We start from the raw sequence: 25207 nt of genomic DNA, 5'->3' as shown, positions 1-25207 counted from the left end.
TATAATACTGGAACTTTTAGTGAGAAAAGCACCTCTCAAACGCACTGTAGATGTACATCTGAGGTCCTGTCACCCAAAAACTTCACCATCCATCATCACAAAACCCCATTACATTATAAAGAAACCCATCCATTGAATATCTCTGCCTCCTGTCCTGTATCACATCATAACTAAGGAAAAATTAAGGAGTGGTGCTAACAACCTGAATTCCATGCTAGTGGAAGGGAAAATATGTCAAATTGAACCAGTTCTCTCTTTTCTTATTGTCCTTCATATACTACTGCTAAGTAAATTTCTCTTGGGGAAGTATTATACAATGTACAAATGTTTCTTCTTGTTCCAATTTTACATCTGAATCACTATACCATTAAAGTCAGACCTATTCCACAAAAGGTTCCCCTTCAAGAGGAAAACATATGTGATGGTGAATCATCTTCTGACTCTTCAGGAAACTCTTCCTCACTCAGGTATTTCTACTATCTTTCTAGCATACTTCTAGGATTGAGGAGCCCCAGAAAGAGCAAGGAATTAGTGGTTCTAGAGTAGTCAGTACCTTTCCCCAGGTCTTCCTCTATTCATTCATAATATTGATGGACAATAAGGTCTGGGTTAGTTCCTCTTCATTGAAGAAATGTCCCTTATGGCTTCTTGGCTCTGGTTGCTGTTTTATCCTAGAAATTTTCTATTTTGTCAAAAAGTCAATGTTTTCTAGGAAATCCTATTTTCTGCAAGATACTTGATCAAGGAATTTTCATGATAGCTAAGCAGATGGGGGCAGGGGCAATAGGTAGAGTGCAGAGCCTGGAATCAGGATGTCCTGAATTCAAATCCATCTTCAGACTCTTAATAGCTATGTGACTCTGTGCAAGTAACTTAACCTTTTTCAGTCTCAGTTTCCTTATCAGTATAATAGAGATCACAATAGCATGTGCCTTATAGGGTTGTAAAGACCAAATGAGGTTATTACGTGTATATAACTATATACCTTTTAAATATGCATGTATGTAAATGTAAAGTGCTTTGTAAACATTAAAGCACTATATAAATGATCACCATGTTTATTACTTTACCATAGACTAGTTGCTGCCATTTTTTCGGGTCATGTAGTGTCATCGTGTCATCATGTTCCAATTCCAGGAAATTCTTTATTTCTCCTGTTTTTGTCTTTGGAGAAATGAGAGGTTTTTGGAGAAGAGGTACAGAATCTGCACAAAGTGAAAGTTCAGATCCCTAAGGACACATGCCTACTTTCTTTGTGCAGTCCCTCTTCTCTATGCATTTCTCAGCATTGAGCTTTAGTCTGACCCCTCCATTAGTATGTTTTATTATTTTTAAAAGCCAAGCACAACACATTGGCTCAAAATTATACCAAAGATGACTCAATCATCCTCAGTGTCATGCTAATGAGTCAATGAATACACTTGATGATTCTTTTCACAGCCCATTAAGAAGTCATCAGCATCCAACGTGTGATATATGCTGGAACATTTATACTTTTAACTTAATTAAATTGAATAGATATTTTATATAAGCTTCTCTGTTTGGTGTCAACTTCAGCAACAATATGGCTTTGCCTCTACCCTCTCATCCTAGAATAAAATGAGCATCTAAAATGTCATTACTAAGAAGAATAAATAAGCTTTTGATACTCTACAATTTCTCACCTCTCCCTCAGCTGTCTCCCCCATCTTATTGAAGGGCAGGATAGCAAAGAATTAAACTCCTTCCTTTGTAAAGGACTCACAACTTTTCTGATAAGTCAGCTTTCCATCAGTTGATCTGCTTGACTTTGATTCCTGGGAAAAGCATGCCTTCAAACCAAGTACCTACTACAACCCTAACCCCTTTTCAGCTTCTTTTTGTATTGTGTTCCTCTATTAGATTGCAATTTCCTTGAGGACAAGGACTGTCCCTTTTTCTTACTTGTATACCCAGCACTTAACAGGAAGCTGGCATGGTTAGTAATAAGAAAATGTGTATTGGATTGAAAATATACAAGGCATTTTCTATATACAATGCCTTAAATTTTGCCCAAGTTTTTCATCCAGTTTCAAATATTATCTAGCCAAGTATCAATCACAGGAACCTAGATGAGATAAAATAGTAGGCCACATTGCCTTGACCAATCACTGTTATTTAATTTTCATTTTAAGTGAAAACACACATCATTTTCATTACTCCTACATCATTATCTCCAACATTTTTTGTTTTATTTTAGTCCTGTCCAAATCCTCCAGTACTGTTATGTAGAAATAAACTCAAAGAAGAATGTTCCGGCACATGATCTAGTGGAGGGATTGTGATCATTAGTTGGTAGTCAAAAAACCTTGGTTCTTTTTGATGGCTAAGACCTTGCCAATATATTTTATTTCCCTATCTCAAAAATGCTGAAGATCACATTTGATCTACATCTCTTCCAAAGCTGTAGGTATTTACAGCATGCTGTTCTAAAGTGAACATAAACACAGATTTTAAAAAAAATACTAGATGCAATAGCATGGTTTTTAGTCACAAACTGTTGAACTTTCTAACTGCTTAATACTGGGCAAGACACTTAACTTTCAGGGAATTTTTCTTCTCACCTCTTCCTCTGGAAATCTTTGGCTCACTACAATATTTAGTTAAAACTTACAATATGAGGACTTAATTCACCCTTTTCCTTCACCCTCCTTCAAGCCAAACTACTTTCTATGTACTATGTATTTCTTATACATCTTAACCCCAACTCCAAGAGAACATAAGCTCCTTGTGGCCAGGGATTTTTTTCATTTTTCTAGCATAGTACTTTGCATATTGTAGGCACTTATTAAATGCTTGTTCTTTACTCAGATGTAAGAAGTGTAATAATCTTTCTAATGCCATACCATGCGATTGCTGTTAAGAAAATACTTTTCAAGTTTTAAAGTGTGACTAAAACATGAGTATTAATAAGAATAAGTCATGGCCAACTTCCACTTAGGAAAGGGCAATTTCCCAGTTTGTGAGACAAATAATCAAGAATAGCTCAAGAGAGATCAAAAAGAGTCAGATGTGATGGAAAATAACTAAACAACAGCAACATATATGCCTTTACATACATGTGTATATACATTTATATGTATATACATGGGAAAGTAATTAACAATTTAGTATATGTTGCAAGTGTCCAGAAAACAATACAAATAGCGATTTTCTCTATTTCTTTCTACATTCTAGTCTCCTTTTTAGTCATATGACTTTCCATTATCACTTCTAACAAAGAAAGAAAAGAACTAAAACAAAAAAAAATTAAATTATTCTGGATACTTGTTCATATTTTGACCAACAACTTTGATAAAGGAAAGAAGCAGCAAGGTGTTTTTTTTTTGCCACAATATTATTTCATTATAAATTGTACTTCTTTCTGTCCTCAAAAATACAGATGATGAAAAATTACTTACATTTATTTTCACATTATTATATGACATATAAGTATCCCTAATATTCTGAGTCTATAAATATTGAAGATATATGCAATGCATAATACACATATGTAATGTGTTTATAGCAACAGGATTATATAATTCACCAAAAAGGGCATTAGTTTAGGAGTTAAAGGACTTGGATTCAACTTCCATCTTTAATATTTATTGTCTTTGTGACCTTGGAAAAATAATTTAACTTTGCCTGTACCTCTGTTTAATCATCCTTAAAATAAGAAAATGGACTAAATGGCTTCATAGATCCCTTTTAGTTTTAATGCTGTGATTAACTTCCATACAGTTGGGATATAAAATTCATTTTAGTGCTAGAATTTTAGTAGCATTACTCAAAACTGAGAGAGGAAGAAAGGGAAAATAAGAAATCAAACTGTATTTCTGACTAGTCTAGCACACACAGAAGATAGCTGAGGCAAAGCTAAATAGTTTGAAAGAATGTAAGATTTCTGAGGACAATTTATTTCTTGCCTGTTTGTTTTACTTATTTCTTTGTTTTTATTTCTTTTCCTTGCATCACCAATGCTTTGAATCCAACGGATTCTTAATAAATGCTTCCTGAAATGTTGGATTTAAGGTTAAATATGTAGGTATTTTAGTTAGTATGGATAGAAGCTAGAATTTTGATATCAATAAATAATCAATATTTATCAAGCACGTATTATGTGCCAGGCACTTTGTGAAATACTAGATATACAAAAGAGGCAAAAGACAATCAATTCAATGAAGGAGCTTAGAGTCTAATAGGGGAGACAACATGCAAAGAAATATACTCAATGTAAGCTATATACTGGGCAAATAGGAAATAATTAACAGAAGGAAAGCACTGGAATTAAGAGGAAGGTGGGATGATTTCAGTCGAAACTTAAAGGGAGTCAGGTATATTATCAGGCAGAGTATAGGAGGGAGAACTTTCTGTGTATCAGGGATAGCCAGAGAAAATGCCTGAGTACTGAATACTGAATTTGCTATGTCTACTGAACATATAGTTGGAGATGTCTGAAAGGCAGTTGGAGATAGGTGATTGGAAGTCAACAGGGAAATTGGAGCAAGCAAGATATGTTTGGAAATCATGACCATAGGGATGGTAAATAAATCCATGGGTACTGATGAGAAGACCAAGTGTAATAGTATAGGGACAAAAAGTAATAGAGCCCAGGACAAGACTCGGCAGGACACATATCATTAGAGGGCATTATTTGGAGGAGGATACAGCAAAGGAGACAGAGGAGAGGTTAAATAGATAGATAGGAGGAAAACCGGGACAGAGGGGTATCCCAAAAAGAGAAGAGAATGTCAAGGAGTAGTGATCAATAGCATCAAAGACTGAAAGAGATACAAGGAGAATGTGAACTGAGAAAAGATCATTCAATCTGACAAATAAGAGATCATTGATAACGTTAGAGAGAGTAGTTTCCATTGAATGATAAGATTGTAAGACAGATTTTAAGGGGTTAAGAAGTAAGTGAGAGGAGAAAAAGTGGAAGTACCTAATTGAGAAGGTCTTTATGAGGAAGTAAATTATAAAGGGCAGAAGAGATATGGGAAACTAATTGGGAAGGAAGGGTCAAGTGTTTCCAGGACAAGGGAGTCATGGACACATTTGTAGGCAGTTTTAAATAAGTCAGTAGAGAAGGAGATATTGAAAATAAATGAAATAGTGAAGGTGACAGAGGGGGCAATATTTTGGAGGAGATGAGATGCAATGAGATTACTTGAATGAGTAAAGGAGTTAACCTTGGTAGGGGGTAAGGATGCTTCATTATGTGAGATGTTGGAGTGAAAGGAGCAAGAGTGGGAGAAGATATATGAAAGATAGGAGCTGAACTAGAGGAGTGAAGAGGGTGTCCATAGTGAATGGTTTCAAGTTTTTTCTTTAAAATATTAAGCAAGGTTCTCACCTCAGAGAGTGGTGAGAGGAGAGCCATGGGAGGTAGATTAAACAGTTTGGATGAACTGTTGTAGACAGTGGGATAGTTAGTTGATAAGGGAAGTATAGTAGAGAAGTCTAACAATGGTGAAGGCCCAGTGGTAGTTATGTAGCCTACATGTGCATTGGATTCCTTTAGAATGTTTGAATGACTTTCTCCATCCTTAAATCAGCAGCACTACACAGGAGGGAATAATCATCTATGTTAACAGTGAGCAGAGGAAATTCTGAAAAGGATATATCCTCTATTAATACAAAAATCAGTACTTCCTTTGAGACTTAATCTTAGAGAGTTGTCTCAGAGCTCAAATAATGCCCAGCATCACAAAGTTGATATATGTCAGAGATAAGACTTGATCCCATATGTTTTTGACTCGAAGACCTACTCTCTGTTTGTTATATTGTGTTGACTCTCAACATATCTTAAAGAAATATGTTGTATTTCAGAAAGCTGTATAAGGAATAACTTTCTAACTAAACTTGGAAATGTGTTGATAACTGTTGACATGCCTTTTGCTATTTCAAAAATCAGGTGTCTTTTTTTCACCATAAAATTAAGGAATGATACATGTAACTATTTATTTTATGTGTGGATAAATTCTGGAAATACTGACCACTATTAAACAAGAGCATTTGCATCCTCCAAGAGGAACTCCAAAATGATATTTCCAATGTGAATTCGTTCATTCATTTATTCATTCACTCAAAAACCTTGATGAAGTGCTTACTATATGCAAGACACTGTGTTCAGAATACAAATGTTAATGAATCCATCAATAAGCAATTATTAAGTGCCTATTTTATGCCATTAACTGTGCTGTGTACTGAGGATACAAAGTCAAAACAAACAAAAACCAATAGCAAGTGGTTCCTTTCCAACCTTCAGAGACAGATATGTGTACTGGAGAAAGCAAATGTATATGTATGCATGTGAGGACAGACTGAAATCTTATATATTCCAGAAAAATAATGTGATGTTATTGTTTTTGTTTTTTTGGTAATAGTCATTTATTAAGTAATTACTGACTAACTGGAAAATAATGATGAAAATGTTAAATATCAGTTGAGAATGCTATAATGTCTGCCTTCAAAGGGTTTCCAATAGATTATTCTTGGAGGTGGAGAAGAATGGCAGAAAGTAGGATTTACACAAACGAATGTAATAACAGGGATAATGTGAGAGGGGCAAAGGAAAACCTCAAAAAGATTTCTCTGAAAAAATTTGAAAAGAGAGAACGTTCAGAAAGTGGAGAATCAAGGAAGGAAGTGATACCTTAGTTGGACCTTGGAGATAAAAAGAAAGATGTTCTAAAAAGTATAATTATAAGAATCATATCATTCAAAGAAATACCCAGTTTTTGGGATACATTCATTCCATTTAATTCAATTCACCAAGCAGTTAGTGTCTATTATGTGCAAGTCACTGTACTAGGTATTAAAGAAATAAAGAAAAAGGTAAAATAAGAGGGGAAACTTAAAGCATATTCCCAGAAAAGAAATATTTTTTGAATTTATTTTTATTTTATTTTTTCCTCCCCAACCTTTTTCCATATGTCACCTAACTTGTAAGGGGCACTGACCACCACACCATCTGGGACGCCACACTGACAGACATCAGGTAAACTGAGTCTGGAGCAGGGAAGGGTGAACAAGATGGCGCTGGAAGGGATGGCCCCACCCCTGGTTTGTTGTTGTCACTATTGTTCCATCTTGTGTTCATTTCTATAGTTTCAGGTTTGTTTATGTGTGTTACCATGGTTCACTGGGCTAGCTGGCAAAGACTATATAATCAGAGTGCTTGCTTGAATAAATCGGAGTTGCTTACTGACCCGCTCTCCCACCTCATTCTTTTACTCGCGAGCTCCACAGGAAGACAAGCAGCCTGCTGGTCAGGCATAAGACTTGCTCCTCTCAGTAAGCTATGCCATCACCATAGCAACTTGGCGCCCAACGTGGGGCCACAAGCAGGGGAAGGAGCAGGAAGCTCAGCCAAGGGAAATTAGGTCCCTCAGGAATCTCAGCTGAGGGAATCTGGTCCCCGAGTGAGTTAGGCTCTCCAGAAGCCTAGACAGTGTACAGGAGCTATCAGGACAGAGTCAAAGGCCGATACCTGAGCTCAACAGGAAACGGTAGCCTGTCTGCCTCACCAAGTCCTCCGGAAAGCGGATCCGAGAAGCAGACGCAGAAGATGTGCACATTCAGCTCGGTGAGATGAGGTGTAACCGTGAGTAAGATTGAAATGGGGTAAAGCTCACAAAAGTTGAGTCAGGGTCAGTACACATTCTTTCTATATAACATGCTGAAGAATGTGTTCATAGAAGATGGTGGCAAGGCAGTGCAAATGAGAACATTCATCACATCCTCACAGAAAGCCCAGTCAGATTCAGAGAGTAGTACAATGGACAATAGCCCAGAAAGGCAGCCAGCACCCATATATATAAACTTAGAAGAGAGATGGAAGAACAGACAGATGGTACAGAATTTGCAGGACAGTGTTAAAGAGTTAACTGATAAATTGAGAAACCTACTGAAGAAAGAGAAAAGACACCTCAGCGATAAGGCTTTGAAACTCCCAGGTGAAAAGGAGGAGACTTGGCGCCACTGGACTTTGTTCCAGAGTCTCCCTCACTTCCACTTGCAGTTTCACAACTTTTTCTTTCAAAAACATTTTTAAGGAGTGGCCACAGATGTGAAATTTTCTTGAGTAAAAGTTAGAACCATCAAGATTTTTATTTTACTCTGTAATCCAGAAATGGTGTTAGAGAAAGCAATTTGTAATCTGAATTTTGTTAAAACTAAAAGATGTTGGAAAAGTTATGTTATTTAGAAAACCAGGTATTTTCACCTTTGCCTGTTAAAAAGTTACAGCTCAAAAGATGCTGTTTTAATGCTAAACCTAAAATTGTTAATGGATTACTATGTGTGGAAAGAAATGAATGGAGTAATAATTTATTTGGACTGGTTCTGCCCATTCAGAACAGTCCTCCTATATGTTTGGGGTTGGCAGGCATGGGATCCATGCCAATTCCTTTTATTTTGTAAAATTGCCAATGCTGCTTTCATGTGGACATGGTCATCAGTCCTAAGCAAATTGTTTGGCTTGTATACTTCATAAATAATGATGTGACTTGCTCAAAAGTTGTAACAATTGACTTTTATATCAGGACAAGTTTTAAATTTGAGAAAGAAGGATCTGAAATGAAATCCCTTATGTATGTGAGTCCTGTTAATGTGCATTGCTTATTTCAACTCCATGGGAATACAAATAACTGTACTTGGCTTTAAGTTGGGATTAGTGAAATTTGCTGTTTAAGGTAAAAGCATTTGGGACCACAAATAATTTTGTTTAAGTTTGAATTTGGGTATAGTTGTCTGCATTGAATCAGTGTCTGAAAGAATATGCCAGAAGTTACTCAGAGAGACTGTGATCCTTCATCCTGTACTGTTCCATAAGGTCTCTCTCCTTAGATACCTGAGTTCCAGGTATCCAGGTCTTGTGGTGGTCAGCACCCCTTACACTAACTCTAATATTTTATTTTCAATTTATTTATTTTCAGCTCCCCACAAAAATTTGAATTCAGAATTATTTCCCCATCTCTCCTCTCTCCCCCACACCAGGAGAGCATGCACCCCATCTACCCTTTCCTCCAGTCTGTCCTCCCTTCTATTGTCCACCTTTCTTCCATTCCCCTTCCCCTCTGTTTTACTGTAGGGTAAAATAGATGTCCATACTCTATTGCCTGTATATCTTAATTTCCAGTTGCATGCTAAAACAGTTTTTAACATTCATTCTGAAAACTTTGAGATCCATAATCTTTCCCTGCCTCCCCGTCCACCATCATTGAGAAAACAAGCAATTCAACATAGGCCATAAATGTGTAATGATACTAAGCACTTCCTTGATAGGTATGTTGTAAAAGACTAACAACATTTCCTTATGCTATTCTGCCCTCAATTTCCATTCTCTCCCTTGACCTGTCCTCCCCTAATAGTGTTTGCTTCTGATTATCTCTTTCCCCAATTTGCTGTCCCTTATATTATCTTCCCTCTCTTATCCCCTTGCCGTACTGCAGGATAATATATATCTATATCTATCTATATCTATCTATCTATCTATCTATCTATCTATCTATCTATCTATCTATCTATCTATCTATCTATCTATATGTACATATTTCCATATCCAATGGAGTGTGTATTCTTCCTCCTTAGGCCAAATCCTTTGAGAATTAGGCTCAATTATTTTCTTTTATCTACTCCTCTTCCCATCCATTTTTAAAAGCTTTCTTCCCTCTTTTATGTGAGATAATCTGTTTCATTCTACCTCTCCCTTTCTCTTACTCCTAGTACATGCCATTCAACAGAATAATTTCTTGGACAATGATGTCTAGGCTCTTTTTTTGATCATGATTTTCAGGTAAACCAATAATTTTTAAGTTATCTCTCCTGGATCCATTTTCTAGATTAGTTGTTTTTCCAATGAGATATTTCACACTGCCTTCTATTTTTTCATTACTTAAGTTTTGTTTTATTATTTCCTGATGTCTCATAAAGTCATTACTTTCAATCTGTTCCATTCCAATTTTTAAATAACTGTTTTCTTTAGTGAGCTTTTGAACCTCTTTGTCCATTTGGTCAACTGTGCTTTTTAAAGTATTCTTCTCCTCATTGGATTTTTGTACCTTTTTTGTCATTTGAGTTAGCCTATTTTTAAAGGTGTTATTTTCTTCAACATTTCTTTGACTGTCCTTTAGCAAGATGTTGACTGGCTTTTCATAATTTCTTGTGTTTCTCATTTCTCTCCCCAATTTTTCCTCCATCTCTTTTATTGGATTTTCAAAATTCTTTTTGAGTTCTCCCATGGTCTGAGGCAATTGCATATGTTTTTGGAAGTGTTAGATGTGGAAGCCTTGATTTTGATATCTTCCTCTGATGGTATGCTTTGTTATTCCTCATTGAAAGCTTGAAAGAAAATACCTTTTCACCAAGAAAGTAACCTTCTATATTCTTATTTTTCCCCCTTTTTGGGTGCATTTTCCCAGCCAGCTACTTGACAATTTAGTCCTTTTTCCAGTGGAGAGTATACTACAATAAGCTTCAGAGGTTTTGTGTAGCTGTTCTCTGAGATATCTCTAGGGACCTGGAGATTCTCACTTCCTCCAAGGTAGCATAATCAAGGGAGAGGAGTTTACTCCTCTCTTGGCCTGCAGTCTCATTTGGCACTCTTTTCTGCCCTGAAACTGAGAGTAGGGTTCCCTCTCCACAACCACCACAAGCTCCACTTCTCCAGTGCTCTTCCTCACCCCAGAGTCACCACTCAGGACTGAGATCCAGATCTTCTGCTTAATTCTCCCGGGGTTTTTAGGCTGAGATCTCCAAAAGTGGACATTGCTGCTACAGTGGCTGCCACCACCCTAAAACTAGGGCTGGGATCAGACTGTGCTCCCCTCTCACCCATGTAAAAGAGCTTTCTTACTGACCTTTGAAGCTGTCTTTGGTGTTTGTGAATTGAGAAATCTGGGAACAGCAGCTACTACTTATGATTCTGGCCCAGGCTGGGCTGCGCTCTGCTCCAAACTTGATGCCATAGACCCTTCCTGTTGCCCTTCCAGGCAGTCTTGGGCTGTAAATCTGTTTTACTCTGCCATTTTGTGGTTTCTGCTGCTCTGAAATTTGTTTAGAGTCATTCTTTGCAAGTATTTAATGTGTTATAGGGGGAAAGCTAGAGTAGGCCTGTCCTTTTAATCTGCCATCTTGAATTCACACTCTGAAAAACCTCCCAGAAAAGAAATATAAACTGTATGTAAGTAAGGAGACAAAAGATTTTCATAGGTCCAAATATAACCAAAAAAAAATGAAAATACATATAATAAAGTCAGAAAAAAAAATGAGTGCCTGGAACATGGAAACTAATGGCCTGGCCTATCAGTTTAGCTTTTATTCTTGTACAACTTCATTTTCCTGGGACAATGTGGGCTTCCTTTTCTCAGCTTCCAGACATTTCCTGGGGGGTTTTGGGCAGAGCTCCTGAAATGGATGTTGGGGGACATTAGTATCCATAAGTGTGTAAATTAAATTATGAGAAGTTTTTAAGTCTAATTCATATAGGTGTTGGAATAATGGGTTTTCAGTCAGTATCAGATATGAGCAGCCAAAATGATAGAGAATCTTAGTTAGAGAAATTTCCCCCAAGTTTTCGCATGTATGTCTTGGACCATATTCTTTTTTGTATGTACCATAGTGCCTGAAACACAATAGACACTTAAGAAATGTTTACTGAGTGATTTTAAAGATAATTATGAATACTCACTAAAGATCTGGTTGCCTCGCCGTGTAATGGAGAAACTTCCATACCTTAACATAAAGGACCAAAAAGTCAAGTGCACCAACTAAGAAAGAGAGGTTTAGAATATGGTAGGAGAGAAAATGACCAACTACAAATCTGATGGGAGCTACACAGCAATTGCAAATATGATAGAAGCTGTCCCTCCAGAAAAGATTATATGGTTAGCTGAAAGAAAGGTAATTATTTCACAATAGCAGTTCTGCAGAATAAAAGAAAAGAATCATCCTGGCCATATATTCTCCTTATTTGTCTCTCTTTATTAAATGAATTTTTGTCATGAACCTCTTTATCTGTATTCCTTGGCTTCATGTTTGTTCTGCCATGTAGTTTACCTGAGCACATGTGTTCTCTGTATATCTATCAACTACTCCCATTGGTACAGTAACCTGGAGTAGAGTTTACACCATGTATGAATTTTTTCTTCTTTATTGATTATTCAATTTGAATAAATTTCTTTTATTTTGAATTTATGTATCCTCCCATGGCTGTTGAACATAAACAAATTAGTATTTAATAAATGCCAAGATCCAAGCTTTGGGTAAAAGAGCTCAATATGGGATGAAAATTTCTGGGGAAACTAGAAAGCAATTTAAAAGAAAGGACCTACATATGCCTATGTAGACCAAGATCTGTAGCACCAATGCAATATTCACAGTATCTACAGGAGCTGTGAATATGTTGGTGCAGTTCTGAATCACAAAATATAACATTCTCCACAGGTAAGGCAGAGGGAAAACAATTATACAGACACCAGAAAGCTGAACTCAAATACCAGAAAGTCAAATCCATCATAGCAACAAAGAAATCCATCATAGTAAGAAAAAAGTCTATACACATTATCAGGACTTCCCACAAACACATTCCTAGCTGCCTGTTTCCCAATCTGACCAATTCCCTCTTAGCTCTGCTCCAGCTCCTCCTCTTCCTGTTCCAGCCTTCCTGTTCCACTCCTTCTGCAATCTCCTCCTACCCCAGGCTTCATGTGACTCAAACTCATGTGACTTACACTTCCATGTGACCCATCCAGGTAACATGGACCTAATAATGAATGGGAAAGATCTTCCCATTTAAATTACCATGACATGTGGCCCCAAAATCTTTAATATTCATTACATAGGTCGGTGGGGCAACTGGTTCCAACAGACCTTTAACAGGGAACAGAAAATAAGAATATATAATAATAGCTCAAGGTGGGGCTTGAGCACAAGCAACCCATCACTCCCCCCTTCAATGAATGGGGTCCAAAATTGCCCCTAGGGGTAAGGGGCAAATGTCTCTTCTTCCATAGCTACTTTCTTCTGAAATTGGACATAAAACTGTTCCTACCCCAAGAGCTCCCATTTGAAGGGTCAATTCTTTAACTGGCATCCAGAGCTTGGTTGACTCCAGGTCCAGGGATTATATATCACAGTCATAGATGGGGTGACATCTGGCTTAAGCCATCAGGCATCTACAAGTGGAGGGTACTAAGCTTGCAAAAAACAACTCTGACAAACAAGATGAACAGATAAAAAATCAAAAAGAAACAAGCAGGCAAAAACCAGAAGCAAGGTAGATATAGGGTCAGTCATGCTTGTAGAGTCCATGAAGCCACTATCATAGCCTCATTTACAGTGTTTACTATTTTCTAATTTGTAGTTTGGGGGGCATCATTCTGGCTAGAGGTATATTTCTATTAATCTGAGCTGGGGCCTGGTCAATTTCTTATTCTTCCTGCAGATGTGATGAACTTGGATGCAGTTTCAGGAGGATCTCTAGGGGCTGTTCCTATTTCCCTGCTCAGTCTAATATCAAGCCCCTTTTCTTGATACGTTTTATATTGTTATGTACTAGTTGGAATGCCATCTATTCTTCCAAAATTCTACCCCTGCTCTCAATGGAGCAGTAAACAATTCTTTTGTCAATCTATTTGAATCCACTGACTATTTACTCTTCTCTCTTGAGGAAATTTATCTTTTCCTCTGATTCTCACTATCCAAGATACAACAATTATCTTATCCTTTAGGTGAACCAACTCAAAATATCTGACCTCCTGCTGAGTAAAATCCTCAATTACCTCCCCAAACATTGTTGGGATCTCCTGATTCTCTTGCTTTGTCTTAGTATTGGGTATGTTTCTCCCTGAGAAGTGAAAGGCTGCAGAAACAACATCTGCTTCAACAGTGGCTGCCATTGCCTTGGGGTTGGGACTGAGATGGAACCTTCCCACTGACCTTCAAAGCTATCTGGTGTTTGTGGGTTGAGAAATCTGGATACTGCAGCTGTGCCAGAGATTCAGTCCCCTAAGGCCTGCTCCATCTCTGATAGTGCTGGTATGGCCCATACCAAACTGCACTTTCCTCCCAGTCCAGTACGATAGACCCTTCCGGTCCACTTTCCAGATTGCCTTAGGCTGGAAATTTGCTTCAGTTTATCATTTTCTGACTTCTACTGCTATAGAATTAATTTAGAGCCATTTTTACAGGTTTTGGGGAGGGAGAGGCTTGGGGGGAGAGCTCTATCAGGTCCCTGCTTCTTCTTCGTCATCTTGGCTCCATCTCCCTAAAAAGTATATTTAATCACATTTTCTTTTCAAAATATTTTAATTAACAGTATTTTATTTTAGCAAATTTCAACAAGAGTTTGGTATCGTTAATGAAAGTAAATAATATTTTAATTTAACCCTTTTATGTTTTTATATTGCCCAGGTTTTATTATTACAAACATGTTAATATGGCATGACATTCATAAACAGGATGCACATATTAGAGTTCTGTGCTAAAAATCTTTTGATAATATGGATGTGTGATCCAAAATTTTTGGATGCCCTTGATCTGGGTCATTCAATCTCCTATTCAATATCTCTTTATTAGGAACCAGATGGGTTTTAGAACTTCAAGTTTTAGATAAAATTAGTGGATAGATTCTGGTCTTACTGTCTTTCCTTACTGTTTCCTTTATCCCAATGAAGTGTATATGGGCAATGGGAAAGCAAGACTATTACGTAATAGATCTTACACCAATAACAGTCTATATTCACCCCAGTTCCTTCTATTGCTATGACTTCTGAATTCTACATTCTCACTAGCATACACCAACTGCTTCTTTAATATCAACCCAACCTCAAATGTAAGACTATAGGACTCACACTCCCAAAATCTCTCTCACATCTCATTGTCATATCTTGTGAGAGAGAGAAGGCACCACACTCATGTCACAACCAATGAGTTATCTTTCACATTAACATGCTCATAGCTCCCAGGTGTCTCTCGACCCATCAACTGGCATAGATTAAACTACTTCACATTTACTCCATGCTCCAGAAAATATAAGACTGTACTTTCCCTGGAAGGCATCTCAACATTGAAAAAATAGTCTCCTGCCAAGGGGTATTTCTCTACCCATTTTTTTCCCCTTAATACAACCATGTATTCTGAGATGTATTGATCCTTCCCTCATTGATATTCCTAAGGCAAAAACCTCTAATTTTTACTCCAGAAATTTTCATTTACTGTACCCCAGAACTGAAATTAACTCCATCTTCTCCATCTATTGACTTATTTGTCTTCTTTAATCCTCCACTAAAACTTCACCTTCTATAGGATGCCTTTCCTAGCCTCTCTTAATGCAAATGCATTCTACATGTTGATTTTCTTTTTATCTCCAAATTTTTTTTTCAGTTTTTAACATTCACTTCTATAAGCTTTGAATTTTCTCCCTCTTCCTTCCCCTTCCCTCCTTAATATGGCATGCAACTTTATATGGGCTCTACACACACATTCCTATTAAATAGATTTTCACATTTTTCATGTTGCATGGAAAAATTATAACAAATGGGAGAAACCGTGAGAAAAACAAAACAAAACATAAGGAAAGAGAAAATAGCCTACTTCATTCTGTGTTCCAACTGCATAGCTCTTTCTCTGGATGTGGGTGGCATTTTGCATCATATGTTCTTGCACTGCTGAGAATGACTACAGGTGTCAAAATCCATCCTCACTCACCGTGCCTGTTTCTGCATATAATATTCTCTTGGTTACACTCCCTTCACTCAGCATCAGTTCATTTAAGTCTTTCCAGGTTTTTCTGAAGTATCCCTGTTCATAATTTCTTAAAGCACAATAGTATTCCATTGTATCCATATACCACAACTTATTCATCCATGCTTCAATTTATGGCCATTCTCTTGATTTCAAGTTCTCCAATTCAAAAAGAGCTTCTTCAAATATTTTTATACATGTGGGTCCTTTTCCCATTTTTATGATCTCTTTGACATGCAGAACTAGAAGAGGTATTGCTGCACCAAAGGATATGCACATTTTTATAGCCCTTTGGTCATAGTTCCAAATTGTTCTCCAGAATTGTTGGATCAGATCACACAGCTCCACCAACAATAAATTAGTGGTTCAACTCTCTCACATCCCCAACATGTATCATGTTCCTGTTTTGTCATGTTAGCCAATCTGATAGCTGTGATGTGGTACCTCAGAGTTGACTGGCATTGCATCTCTCTAATAACAGTAATTTAGAGCATTTTTTTTAATATGACTATAAATAGCTTTAATTTCTTCCTCTGAAAACTGTCTCTTCATAGCCTTTGACTATTTACAACTGGGGAATGACTTGTATTCTTGTAAATTTGACTCAGTTCTCTATATATTTGAGAAATGAGTCCTTTATCACAGACAGTAGTTGTAAAAACTCTTTTCCCCCCAATCTTGGTTGCATTGCCTTTGTTTGTACAAAAACTTTTCAATTTAATGTAATCAAAATTATTCACTTTGCACTCCATAACGTTCTCTATCTCTATCTCTTATTTAGTTATTCTCTATTAATCTGACAAATAAACTATTCCTTGTTACCCTAATTTGTTTATAGTAGCAGCCATTATACATAGATCATATACATATTTGGACTTTATTCTGCTATACGGTGTCAGACATTGGGCTACGTGCAGTTTCCCCCTCACTATTTTCCAGTTTGCCCAGCAGTTTTTGTCAAATGGTAAGTTCTTATCCCAGAAACTGAGGTCTATGAGTTTCCCAATATCTAGACTGCTATAATCATTGACTACTGGGTCTTGTGTACCTAATCTATTCCACTGATCTACCCCTCTATTTCTTAGTCAGCACTAAGTGGTTTTGATTATTGCTATTTTATAATACAATTTAAGATCCGGTATGGCTAGGCCACCTTCCCTAGAATTTCTTTTCATTAATTGCTGTGATATTCTGGACCTTTTTACTTCCAGATAAATTTTGATATTTTCTTTTCTAGCTCTACAAAATAATTTTTTTCGTAGTTTGCTGGGTAATGCAAATGAAATTAAAGATCTTCCCCACACATTAATGGGCCTGCCCATTAAAGGGAGTTTGATTAGGGAAGATTAGTAGAAAGGCCCACAACTTTTGTTAATGAAGCACTGGTTCTCAAGGGTTGTGATGCCCTCTGGCTCTGAAAACTGTATAAATACTTTGAAGTGAGATTTTGCTTTGGAGTTTACTCATTGGAAGTGTTTGTTTGACCAGACGAGATTCTGGGTGTGGTTAAGCAGCCCCTTGGTTTTGAAAACCCAGATGTTGGTGCTGCTCTCTCTGGTAACTATGTATGTATGGTCAGACAATTTTCTGTCCTTTAATGAGTAGAAGGTTGGAAGCCCTTCTGCTGGTTGATCTTTGAAGTTTATCTATTTGCATTTTCTCTGAATTTCAAGGTGCTGAACTTTTCCCCTGAACTTAGTGAATGATATATGTGCTTGATTAATCTGATTATTGACCCCTGAAAAGTTTATTTCCTTTTAGAAAAGCAGATCAAAGAAACAGCAGGCCTTCCTATGTATATTGAGGTCCTTGCTTTTACATGATGACATAGTTGACAGGATCTACAAACTAAAAGGAAAGTATGGTGTTTTGTGGGATTGGATAATTGTCTGTTGTTTTCCAGTTGTGATAGCTACGGTTTTGTGGAGCCCTAGGAGGTGGGATGACCAGAGCCAGGGCTAAAGTGGATTAATGCAGCTCCTGACTGTGCCAGAGGAGTGAGGGCCTTGAAAGTGTATTCTATTCAGAATGCACACCAGAGTGGGGAGAGCTTGGAATGGAGCCCTGGAGCAGGAATAGAAACCTGCCAGTGTTCCAACCTTGGGAAGGTGAGAGGTGGAATGGGAGCAGAAACTGGAGCAGAGAACTGCCTACTTACAGACATAGGCTGGAACTGGGAATGGCTGGCTCCTGATGGAGGAGAAGGAATACAGAAGCCTGGAGTTCATTCCTGGGGCAAGATGGGGACTGTACAGCAAGGCTGTGTGTTTTTTTGCAGCATTCTCCTGGTTCATTTTTGGAACCCAGGGAATGGAATTGCCTATGGTGGATGGAGGAGAAGTATCCTGTACTCCCAAGGACCCCACCCTGATGACTTTGTTGCCCAGATGCCCCTCAGACTCAGAAATGAGGGCTGAAGCATTGTTAAGACTTGGACTTGGCTCTATAGAGTCTGCACCTGAGAATGCTTGCAAGGGTAGTGTGGAGAGTAGGACACAACCCCAAGAGAACTTTAGTTGGATATTTTGTTTTAGATTGAGGAAGGAGGAGCTCCTTGCTCACTACTCAAAACCATAATGTTATGTTATGTTTTCTATTCTGCAAATGTAAAGTTCAGGATGTATTTATTTTGTGGGAATTATGTTGTATATACTAAAGAAATGTTAAAGTGTCATCAGTTACAAGTTGTCCATGTAACGGATGTGAAAGATCTTCGGGCCCAGTGTAATGCTAATGAGAATCAAGATCTTCCCCATCCATTAATGGACTTGCCCATTCAGGGGAGTTTCATTAGGGGAGATTTGTAGTAAGGCCCACACCTTTTGTTAATGAGGCACTGGTTCTCAAGGATTGTGATGCCCTCTGTCTCTGAAAATTTTATAAATACTTGGAAGTGAGGTTTTACTTTGGGGTTTACTCATTGGAAATATTTGTTTGACCAGAGGAGACTCAAAGTAGCAGCTAAGAAGCCCTCCTCTTTTGAAATTTTTGGTACTTTTCTCTGGTAACTATGTATGTATGGCTAGACAGCTATCTGTCTGATCTGTCATACAGTTGGAAGCCCTGTCTATTGATTGATCTTTATTTCTCTGTATTTTCTCTGAAGCTCAGGGTACTGACTATTTTCCCTCAACTAAGTGAGTGGTGAATATGCTTAATTAAAGTGATTATTGACCCCTCAAAAGTTGCCTTTGTTTTTAGAAAAGTAGGTTAAAGAATCTGTACAGCAGGCCCTCCTGTGAATGTTGGGGTCCTTGCTTTTATAATTGATATGGCACTGCATAACTAAATTAATTTAGGTTGAATTGTCATTTTTATTATATTAGCTCCACTTACCCACAAGCAACTGATGTTTTTCTAATTATTTAGATATGACTTTATTTGTGGGAAACATGTTTGGTAATTGTGTTCATATGGGTTTGTATCTACAGGTAGACTCCCAAGTATTTTAGATTGCCTACAGTCTTTAAACAGGATTTCTCATTCAGTCTCTTGCTGTTGGACTTTGCTAGTAATATATAGAAATGCAGATGATTTATGTGGGTTGTTTTTAAATCCTGTAACTTTGCTAAAATTGTTTAATATTTTAAGTAATTTTAGTTGATTCTTTAATTATATTATCATATCATCTGCAAAGAGTGATAATTTAGTTTCTTCTTTTCCTATTCTAATTCCTTCAATTTCTTTTTATTCCCTTATTGCTAAAGCTAATATTTCTTGTACGTAATGAACAACAGTTGTGATAATGGGCATTCTTTTTCCACCCTTGATCTTACTAGAAATGTATCTAGCTTATCCCCATTACACATAATGCTTGCTGATTGTTTTAGGTGGATACTACTTATCATTTTAAGGAAGGCTCCATTTATTCCTATGCTCTCCAGTGTTTTCAATGGGAAAAGGTGTTGTATTTTGTCAAAAGCTTTTCCTGTATCTATTGAGATAGATGGTTTTGTTTTGATATTCTCAATTATGCTGATATTTTTCTTAATACTGAACCAACCCTGCATTCCTGGTATAAAACTTATCTGATCAAATTGTATTATTCTCGTGATAAGTTTCTGTAATCTTTTTGGTAATATCTTATTAATAAATTTTTGCATCTATATTCATTAGGTAGATTGGTCTATCATTTTCTTTCTCTGTTTTGGCTCTTCCTGAGTTAGGTATCAGCATCATATGTATATAATACAAACAATTTAATAGGATTCCTTCTTTGCCAATTCTCCCAAATAGTCTATATAGTATTGAAATTAACTCTTTTTAAAATGTTTGATAGAATTCACTTATAAATTCATCTGGACCTGGAGGTTTTTATCCATTGATAGCTTGTTCAATTTCTTTTTCTGAGATTGGACTACTTAAGTATTTTACTTCCTCTGCTGTTATTCTAGTCAATTTATATTTTTTATAAATATTTACCCATTTCACGAAGGTTGTCAAATATATGGGCACACAATTGGGCACAACAATTTCCAACTATCATTTTAATTTCCTCTTCATTGGAGGTGAATTCACTCTTTTCATTTTTGATATGGGTAATTTGGTTTTCTTTTTTATTTTTTTTTAAATCAAACTGACCTGAGGTTTATCATTTTCATTGCTTTTTTTCATAAAACTAGCTGTTAGTATTACTTATTGCTTCAACAGTTTTCTTAATTTCAATTTTATTAATCTCTCCTTTGATTTTCAGTATTTCTAATTTGTTATTTAATTAGGAATTTTCAATTCGTTTATTTCTAAATTTTTCATTTGCATACCCAATTCATCCTCTTTCATTATTTTATTGATATAAGCATTCAGAGATACAAAACTTTCCCTAAGAAGAGTTTTTGCTGCATCCAATAAGTTGTGGTAACTTGTCTCCTTATTGTCATTCTCGTGAATGAAGTGTTTGATGGTTTATATGATTTGTTGTTTGACCAACTCCTTCTTTAAGATGGGATTATTTAATTTCCAATTAATTTTTGATCTATCTTTCCACCTCCATTTATTACATATAATTTTTATCTGAAAAGTATAGGTTCACTATTTCTGCCTTTCTGCATTGGAATTTTGAGGTTTTTATGCCCTAGTACATGGTCAGTTTTTGTGTATGAACCCACTACTACCAAGGATAAAAGTATATTCCTTTTTATCCCTCCAGAGGTCCATCCTATCTAACTTTTCCAGAATTTTCTTCACCTTTTTAACTTCTTTCTTGTTTACTTTGAGGTTAGATTTATCATTTTCAGAGATAGAAATTTTGAGGTCCCCTACTATTATAATTTTGCTGTCCCTTTCTTCCTATAACTCCCTTAACTTCTTCTTTAAGAACTTGAATGCTGTACCACTTGGTACATGTATGTTTAGCAATGATTTTATTTTACTGTCTATGGTGCCTTTTAGGAGGATGTAGTTTTCCTCCTTATCTATTTTATTAGATCCATTTTTGCTTTTGCTTTATCTGAGATTAGGATCGCTAGCTCTATGATTTTTGTACTTCAGCTAAAGCATAATATATTCTATTCCAACCTCTCCCCATTAGCCTGTTTGTATCCCCCTGTTTCAATTGTATTTCTTTTAAAAAAATATTGTGTCATTATGGTTTTTAATCCATTCTGCTATCCTCCTCTGTTTTATGGGAGAGTTTTGCATGCACAGTTAAAATTACTATCAGTGTCTTTCTCTTCATCCAATTTCCACCAATGTTTACACTTTTATGTATCCTTCTGCCTTTCTCTCCTCAAAAGAGTTTTACTTTTGACCTCTCTCATCTTCAATCTTCTCTCCCTTCTATCAGCTCCCCTCCCTTTTCTTTCCCTTTTCCTTTACTATTCTCTGGGTTTTTCTAGGTCAATAAGGGAAAGGTGAGAGCACTTACCTTTTACTCTGCCATCTTGGCTCCCAGAAGTTCAAGTGGGTGACTTTCAAACATGTAGTTTGGGTGCTGTTAGCCCCAGGAGTAGCTGCCACCACTGCTGAGGGCCCTATGCTTTCCTCTCACACAACTCTGCCAGACTCCTATCCTGTGCTGAGAGATTTGGGAACTGACATGGCTGCTGGTGATTCAGTCCACTTAAACCACTCACATTTTGCTATCACTCAGTCTGCACTTGTGCAGTCTGAGTACTCTGTGCTCCCCCAGCCTGGTACATATATAATATGTGTGTATGTGTGTGTGTGTGTGTGTGTGTGTGTGTGTGTGTGTGTATGATCCCTCCAACTATCCAGATACTGAGAAAAGTTTCAAGAGTTACAAATATTATCCTTCCATGTAGGAATTTAAACGGTTCAACTTTAGTAAGTCCATTGTGATTTTTCTTTCCTGTTTACCTTTTCATGCTTCTCTTGGTTCTTGTGTTTGAAAATCAAATTTTCTTTTCATCAAAAATTCTTGAAAGTCCTCTATTTCACTGAATGATCATTTTTTACTCTAAAGTATTATACTCAATTTTACTGGGTAGGTGATTCTTGGTTTTAATCCTAGTTCCTTTGATTTCTGGAATATCATATTCCAAGCCCTTCAATCCCTTAGTGTAGAAGCTACTTGATCTTTGGTTATCCTGATTGTATTTCCACAATACTGGAATTGTTTCTTTCTAGCTGCTTGCAATATTTTCTCCTTGATCTGAGAACTCTGGAATTTGCTTACAATTTTCCTAGAAGCTTCTCTTTTTGATTCACTTTCAGGAAGTGATTGGTTGATTCTTTCAATATTTATTTTAGCTTCTGGTTCTAGGATATGAGGGTAGTCTTCTTTAATAATTTCATGAAAGGTGATGTCTAGGCTCTTGTTTTGATCATGGGTTTCAGGTAATCCCGTAATTTTTCAACTTTTCTCTCCTCAATCTATTTTCTGGGTCAGTTGTTTTTCCAATGAGGTATTTCACATTGTCTACCATTTTTTTCATTCTTTTGGTTTTATTTTGTAATTTCTGTTTCTCATAGAGTTATTATCTTTCATCTGTTACATTCTAATTTTCATGGAACTATTTTCTTCAGTGTGCTTTTGAACCTCCTTTTCCATTTGGCTAATTCTGCTTTTTAAAGCATTCTTCTTCTCTTTGCCTTTTTGGACCTCTTTTGCCAAATGAGTTTGCCTATTTTTAAAGATGTTGTTTTCTGGGCAATGGAGGAAAGATGGTGGAGTAGAAAGACACACAAAGGCAGTCTCTCACCACACAGCCCATAAAATACCTGTAGAGAGGGACACTTAACAAATTTTGGAGCAGCGGCAGTGGAGAACAATAGAGAGGAGGTGATTTCCAGCCCAGGGTTACCTGAAAGGCCCATGGAAAACGTCTGTTTCAGCAGACCCAGAAGGGAGCACAGCCCAGCCTTGGCCATGCAGCCTGACGCAAGAACAGCCCTCAGGGTGTAATCTCCAGTTGGGGAATCCCCAGTCCCAGCAGTGGCAGGTTTGCATATCCCTCAATCCACAGGAGTCAAAGGTCAGTGACGGGGTTTTTTTCAGCTGGCTGGGAAGGGAAAAGAGCCTTCCCATAGCTTCAGCCTGAGGTAGCCACCACAGAGGCCACAGCAGGCTGCAGCAGTTCCCATCTCAGCCCCTACAGCAGCCCTCATCCATTGTTGGATAGTAAAACCCCTTGGGGGCACTGAGGAACTAATTATGACCTTGGCCCTATGTAGAGGACCTGAGGGAGTTAGTCTTTGCCTTGCACTGAATGGCAGCCCTGCCCCCACAGCTTGACTGAATCCCAGCCCCCCAGTGCTGGCTTGGTGGAACTGGAGGCAAGGTGGCTGTGGAGAGGTAACTGCTAAGATACTGGGCACAAAAATCTCCCTTCTCCCAGACCAGTGTACATGCTTGATTGTGCCACCTTGGAGGAACTGAAATTTTACAGATCCCCAGAGTATACCCTACTCTTGACAAAGGATCCAAAAGTCAAGTAACTGGTTGGGAAAATGTCCAAAAAAGGAAGAAGAATAAGACCATAGAAGGTTATTTTCTTGGTGAAAGTAACCCATCCTTTCTGATGAGGAAGAACAATGTTCAACATCAGGGAAAGACATAAAAGTCAAGGCTGCTGTATCCCAAACATCTAAAATAAATATTCAGTGGTCTAAGACCATGGAAGAGCTCAAAAAGGATTTTGAAAATCAAGTAAGAGAGGTGGGGGAAAAATTGGGAGGAGAAATGAGAGAGATGCAAGAAAAACATGAAAAGTGGGACAACACCTTGCTAAAGGAGATGCAAAAAATGCTGAAGAAAATAATACCTTTAAAAATAGGCTAACTCAATTTACAAAAGAGGTTCGAAAAGTCAATGAGGAAATAAATGCTTTAAAAATAACAATTAGCCAAGTGGAAAAGGAGGTTCAAAAGCTCACTAAAGAAAATAGTTCTTTAAAAATTAGTATAGAACAGATAGAGGCTAATGACTTTATGAGAAACCAAGAAATCACAAAAAAAAAAAAACCCCAAAAGAATGAAAAAAAAAAGAAGACAATGTGAAACATATCTTTGAAAAAACAACTGACCTAGAAAATAGATTCAGGAGAGACAATTTAAAAATTATGGGCCTACCTGAAATCCATGATCAAAAAAAGAGCCTAGACATCATCTTTCATGGAATTATCAAGGATAACTGCCCCGATATTCTAGAACCAGGGGGTAAAATAAATATTGAAAGAATACACCAATCACCTCCTGAAAGAGATCCAAAAAGAGAAACTCCTAGCAACACTGTGGCCAGGTTTCAGAGTTCCCAGGTCAAGGAGAAAATTCAGGTATTGTGGAAACACAATTAGGATAACGCAAGATCTAGCAGCTTCTACATTAAGGGATCAAAGGGCGTGGAATGTTATATGCCAGAAGTCAAAGGAACTAGAACTAAAACCAAGAATCACCTACCCAGAAAAACTGAGTATAATACTTCAGAGGAAAAAAATGATGTTTCAATGAAATAGAGGACTTTCAAGCATTCTTGATGAAAGGACCAGAGCAGAAAAGAAAATTTGTCCTTCAACCAAAAGAATCAAGAGAATCATGAAAAAATAAAGAGGAAAGAGAAATACTAAGGGACTTACTGAAGTTGAACTGCTTACGTTCCTACCTGGAAAGACAATATTTTTAACTCTTGAAACTTTTTTCAGTATCTGGGTACTTGGTGGGATTACACACACACACACACACACACACACACACACACACACACAGCACAGGGTGAATTAAATAGGATGGGATCATATCTTGAAAAAATAAAATTAAGCGATGAGAGAGAAATATATTGGGAGGAGAAAGGGAGAAATGCAATGGGACAAATTACCTCTCATAAAAGAGGCAAGTAAAAGACTTTTCAGTGGAGGAAAAAGAGGGGAGGTGAGAGAAAAACATGAAGCTTACTCTCATCACATTCGACTGAAGGAAGGAATAAAATGCACACTCATTTTGGTATGGAAACCTATCTTACAATACAGGAAAGTGGGGGAGAAGGGGATAAACAGGATGGGGG

The 25207-nt window shown here is 37.2% G+C and overlaps 1 long non-coding RNA gene across 1 annotated transcript in view; it reads left to right on the top strand.

The window, feature by feature from the left end:
* The first annotated feature begins 7103 nt into the window (after positions 1 to 7103).
* Positions 7104 to 25207, top strand: part of LOC140505801 (uncharacterized) — a 102762-nt gene continuing 84658 nt past the window's right edge. Inside the window, exon 1 of the long non-coding RNA XR_011967670.1 lies at positions 7104 to 7591. This is a non-coding gene — a long non-coding RNA (uncharacterized lncRNA). The remainder of the gene's footprint in view (positions 7592 to 25207) is intronic.

This window comes from Notamacropus eugenii, chromosome 1 (genome assembly GCF_028372415.1).
Source record: "Notamacropus eugenii isolate mMacEug1 chromosome 1, mMacEug1.pri_v2, whole genome shotgun sequence".
NCBI lineage: Eukaryota > Metazoa > Chordata > Mammalia > Diprotodontia > Macropodidae > Notamacropus > Notamacropus eugenii.
Note: the sequence above shows the minus strand (reverse complement) of the source record. Positions and strands in the feature narration are given on the sequence as shown.